Raw genomic sequence first — 6,429 nt, 5'->3', positions numbered from 1 at the left:
AGATTACATATTTTGTTCCTTTGCTTAGCCGTTTCATTTTCCGTTAATATACAACCAGTACATTGTATCATCTTCTTTGGCTAAAACTGTGAGGGTATGGGATATACAAAATTGTTTTTTGTCTAAGATGTCAATTTGCATAAAAGGATTACAAAAATAGTCCCAAAATAATTACATTATTGCTTCCTATGGCATAAAAACATTACAAAAATGGTACTTGTGCAGAAAAACATTACATAATTGGTCTCTATGTAGCAAAAGATTAGATAATTGGTCCGTATGGCCAAAATAGATTACAAAGTTTGTCTTGGTGGAAAAAAAAAGATTATAGAATTCATCCCTTTGCTAGAAAAAGCTTACTTAATTAGACTGTGTGGCAAGAAAACATTACAATAATGGTCCCAATGATAGGAAAAATATTAAAAATGTTATAATTAGGTAGACTTTTCAGTCGGATAGTGTAAAAATCTAATGTCTTACAGAGAATCTCATATACAAAGTTATCTTTCTTGAAGCTCATTTCAATATCCTAGATGAAAGAGGAAGAAGGGTATAAATGAGAATTTATAGGTTATTGAATTGTTACACCTTAATTTTCTTGAAAAGGTTTGGAATATTTTCCCCAACAAAGGGAAGACTCCCACAAAGAAGAGCATACAATATAACACTATAGCGTCATACAATTTTAATTTTCTGCAAAAGGTTTGGAATAATTTTTTATAAACAACAATGAAGCAGTTTGTCTATGAAAACGTGCTGGAGACAGGGTCGTTCCTAACATATTTTGGGCCTAGGGCAAGAGAAGAAAAGTGGGCCCTTAAAATACACAAATGTCATCAAGTTTTTTATAATAAATCAATAATTGAAAGAAAATTGCTTGTACTATCTTCTGAATATAACAATTTCCATAAAAAATTTGGACTCCTTTAAAAGATGGGCCCTAGACGGTCGCCCCTATCGCCTACCCTCTGGGACGGGCCTGGCTGGAGATGAAGGTATCTAACAACAAGATGGTTGGCATTTAGAATGATTAGAAGCAAATAACCTATCGTTAAAGATAGAAAGCATAACATATGTTTATCCTAAATTAATATGACAGTATTAATACCCGTTAAAAAAACCCCACAATTTCAAAAACATAAGTAGTTATCTTCCATAAAAGAGAAACTAACATTAAATATATTCGATTTGAACTATATCCTCGTCATTCAGTCAGCCTTCCTAGGCCTCCTTAAGTGAGTCGTGCACAACCATTTGTTGGCTGGCTTATCACGGTTTGGCAGTTTCCATACATCCCAACAGTTCGTAAGTGGCTAAACACAGTTGTTCTGTAAACCCATAAACAAAACCAAGAATTCAATCAATTTGTGATCACATAAACCTACACCCAAAAATACATATGAGCGAGAGGAATACTCATGTGTTGAAACAGCCTCGGAACTTACAGTCCTGCACTAATCACCAATCAAATAATTAACGTTACCTAGATAGGTATATTACTTTCTTACTGAAAAAAAAAAATCCGTTTTACAATTTTGAAGGTTTAAACACAGTTTTTAATTCATAATTAACAAAAATTCTACTTAGTAAGATCATCAATGATCAATGTCAGGTGTTGAAATACCAAATTGCTAGACAAATAAGGTTAGACGTCCAGATCCTTAAAACAGAAAAAGAAATGTACCACAAAGAATAGCGTGAAGAATGAACTGTGAGTTGGAACTAGACCCTTTTGCTTACGCTTCCGCTTTTCCAATCCATTTGTGAATTTAGGGTTGTGTCGTTCTTCAATGGTTGTGCTGTGAGACCGAAAGACGGAGAGCCCCGCTTTGAATAAACTTAGTTCAAGTAGATGTACAGCCCACTTAAACATCCTTTTACTGTTGATTTACCAAAATACCCCCACAATTTATAAATAATAAAATAAAAAAAATGTTAATTTTACCGACGGAATACTCACAAAATCAAAATTTTGTTGATTTACGGAGGTATTTTGTAACGGATTACCGACAAAGTTTTTTCCGTTGCTAAACAGTTGCAAAACCGTCACTAATATCCTAAGTATTAGTCCGTCGGAAATCCGTTGTTATTCCGTTGTTGTTTCCGACAGATTTTTTCCGTCACTATAAATCTGTCGGTAATACCCAATTTTCTAGTAGTTGGTAAAACCTGCTCTTTTAAGCAACATCCACACATATGTCAGAAGGACAGGATGCATCACATAGAAATACAAACAAACAAATATTTAATTAAAGAAAAATAATTGTGATTCCAGAGGACCCATTTTGTATATAAATATGGATGACATCTGTTTAAACATAATCCCAACACAAAGCAGTCGTTTCATTCGAAGCAGTCACCATCTTGTTGTTTCCTAAAGTTGAAGCCGCTCACGAAAACCTTAAAACAGCTTGAGCTCTGAGTATATATATTTTGACAATTATATATATATATATATATATATATATATATATATATATATATATATATATATATATATATATATATATATATATATATATATATATATATAGACAGAGGTGGAGTGAATAGGGGCTGCCGGATGCTTGGCCACCTCCAATCACTTTTAAAATTGCAGTAATATTGTAGATAAAAAGAGGAGTAAATTACACGAATGGTCCCTATGGTTTAGGGTAATTTACATGTTTGGTCCCTAACTTATTTTTTTAACTCGGAAGGTCCCTAATGTTTGTTTTTGTTACGCGTTTGGTCTCTATCTTACCTAAAAAGACTATTATGTCCTTGATTTTTTTAATTTATTTAAATAAACACTCCCCTAATCCCACCCCCTCACATTACTTCACCTACCCCATTATTTTTTCCTCTTTAAATAATAGTCTTTTTAGATAAGATAGGGACCAAACGCGTAGCAAAAATAAACAGTAGGGATCAAACGCGTAACAAAAACAAACCATAGGGACCTTCCGAATTAAAAAAATAAGTTAGGGACCAAACATGTAAATTACCCCAAACCATAAGGACCATTCGTGTAATTTACTCTAAAAAGAGTTACTGATCACTAAACTTTGACCCACATTGAATAGTTAATAACACTTAGCCCCTTCCAATTATTTAAAAAAACAATTATCATATATTAGAAAACATTTAGTTAATGAAGTTGGTATGAGAATTGGTTAAACTTGAGGCCTAGTTTCACTTTAATTCTTTAAAACGACGGCATCACCCTATTTGTTTTATTTTTAATTGACTATTTTGATTAATATCTCATTTATATCAATCGGTAGTAGCTATATTATCCCCATTTGTTTACAGCTATATTACCACCATTTATTTATAAACAGTGTGGGTTAATCGATGATTATTAAGAGTCTAAGCGTAGCTATTTTTATTCGTCGAATTGGTTAGCTTTCAATTAACAGATTGTTTTCATCTACACTGAAACGATTTCAATTCTTTAATTAAAAAGGTAAATTTTATTTCTTATTGCATATGCTATTTAATAATACTTCTAAATAATAATTTAATTATAATTTGATAATTTGGTTTATTATAATTATAGGGTAAATTACGAGCAAGAAAAGAATCATCGATTCTTTTTTGAAACGAATAGAGGATACATGTGAGCCTCAATTGCATCCGGTTAGTGATAATACTAAATAGGATATTCATAATGAACACCCACAACCTTATAGGAATAGTAACATGGAAGAGTACAATAATATTGAACCAGAATAAAATAATATTTCAGATGTTGGAGGGGTAAAATTAGATTTTTTGATTCATAATCCAGGAAAACGACATTCAATTTTAAGCTATCCAACTATTCAAGTAACCAACATGATAAGATTAGACGATTATGTATTAAACTTAGACCATAGCAACTTCAAAAATTAAAGTATCCATTAGTGCCCTTATGGATCTATGCGCACCCCCGTTATTCTTCATTCCTGGCTCTGCCCCTTTATATATATATATATATATATATATATATATATATATATATATATATATATATATATATATATATATATATATATATATATATATATATATATATAAAGATAACATATTTTCTTGAATCTCATGCATTTGAAACCCCCATTCTTTTTTCCTTTCACCACATTTATTTAAAACTACCATGACTTCTCAATTTCTGTATAATAATAATTATAATTTGGTAATTAGGTTAAATAAATATCAAATCTAAAGTGTATTCATATATAAAATAAGTTTCAATATTAAAATAATATCTTTAATTCTACTTATAAAATTATGTTTTTTAACTTTTAACATATTATACTTAATATATTAGTTTTAATATATTGTTTGTTGATGTATATTGTAAAAGTCGAATAGAGTGTTTTGTATAGTTTCGCATTTTATGTTATTTTACTAAGTCATTTTTATGCGAAGATAAAATGTATAGACTTAGTATACTTTTTGATGGTTCCCTATAAATAGGGACTTAGGCTAGAAGTTGTAGTACGATGCTTGAACTTACTTCTGCTTAACTCTGTAATCAGACTTTATCAATATAAGATCTGATTAATATTTACTCTCTGTGTTCTTCATCTTAATTCATTCAAATCTATCTTTTCTGTTCTAAATTCTCGATAACAATTCACTACAATTGGTATCAGAGCAGGATTCAAACTGCTTAGATCTGATTTTCGTATAAGAATCATTTGCTTTTTGAGTTACGAATTTTACTCAAAATTTTCCGCGCATTTATATTTTGAAAATCACTTTTGATCTTCAGATTTGAATTGATTCTGCAATTGAATTGTTAAATCGAGTAATCGAATAGTGTTTTGTGATCAATTCGTTTGATAAATTCTGAAATTCATCAAGGTTTCAAGTTTTCAGATATTTTCTGTGTTCATCAATGGCGAACTTCAACATGAATTCAATGACTTCTTTCTCTCACTTGCTTGGTTCATCAACTAAAATTCTGATGTTAATTCCAGAATACTATGATCAGTGGGCTGATAGAATGGAAGATTACTTAAATGGAATTGATGAAGAACTTTGGAAGTGTATTGATGGAACAGTACTGGCTCCTGCTAATGTTCAACCAATTGGATCATCTGCTGCGTCTACTGATGTTGAAGAACAACGCAATCGATTAAAGAAAAATGAAAAGAGATGCATGAGAGAACTAAGAGGTGCTCTACCTCCTGTGGTTTACAATTACATTCGTAGTTGTAAAACAGCTAAAGAGATCTGGAATACTCTAAAAGAAAAATATCAAGGAAGTGAAAAGACGAAGATCAACTCTGTGAAGTAGTGTCTCGTTGAACTGAAGGAATTCAGACAAAAGGATTCAGAAACTTTAGAAAGTTGTTATGATCGTCTGAATGAGCTTATGTTTCGCTGCAACAGGTATGGAATTACTAGATCTACCATGGAGTTCAATCTTACTTTCATTATGAGTCTTCGCAAAGAATGGCGTGGTGTAAGCATGATGATAAAGAATCAATAGTGTTTTGATACAACCACATTGAATGATCTTTACAATCAACTGAAAACACATGAATGTGAGGTCACAGAAATGTATGAAGAATCAAAACAAGCTATTGGTGGTCATTTGGCTCTTGTTTCAAAAGTAACAGACACTGATGAAAAAGATGGTTCTGATGTAGAAGGATTTTTGATGAACTCTGATGATGAAGCAGTAGCATACTATTCGAACAACAAAGTTAAAAAGTTTTTCAAAAAGCCTTTTAATCCAAAAGGAAAGAATAGTGATGTGAAAAGTGAAGTAACAAGAACTGGAGGAGAAGAGAAGAAGAAAATGGAGAAAACAAATGGAAAACAGAAGAATGCGAATGAAGAGAAAAAGTTAAAGGGTGATTTAGGAATTTATTGCCACTACTGCAATGGTGCGAATCATTTCGCAGCTGATTGCATGTTGCGAAAGAAAGAAGAAAAGAAAGAAAAAGTCAAAGATGAAGCTTATTATTCTGAAATAATTGAAGAGTTAAGGGCAAAGAACAAAGGAGTGTCTTTGGTTGCTAAGGGAGAATCAGATGAAGAAGAAAGTGGAACGTATCAGATCTGGTCTTCAGGCTCTGATGATGAAGAAATGAGACATCCAACACATGGAGCTATGTTCGCAAGTTTTGAGGACTGCGAAGAGAACATTTCTGGGAAATGTTTTATGTCTAAATCCACAGACAAATCTCCCATGACAACCAAGGTACGTACAATTCTTGAATCTTTTAATATTCCTTTATCTGCTTATGATGCTGAAATTGTTTCGTTTGATGATACTGTGGCTTATTTTTGATTCTGTTATTGTGTCTGCTAGTAATGAAGCTAAGAAATTGAATGTGCAACTTAGTGAGACACAAAGGGAATTAGAAATAAAGAAGAGTGGGGTAGAAAAATTAGAATTGCAAGTCAAAAACATAGATTGTGATAGGAATAATCTTTCGAATGATGTTA

This window comes from Lactuca saligna, chromosome 9 (assembly GCF_052625555.1).
Source record: "Lactuca saligna cultivar CGN05327 chromosome 9, ASM5262555v1, whole genome shotgun sequence".
Classification (NCBI taxonomy): Eukaryota; Viridiplantae; Streptophyta; class Magnoliopsida; order Asterales; family Asteraceae; genus Lactuca; species Lactuca saligna.
This window is presented reverse-complemented; position numbering follows the sequence as displayed.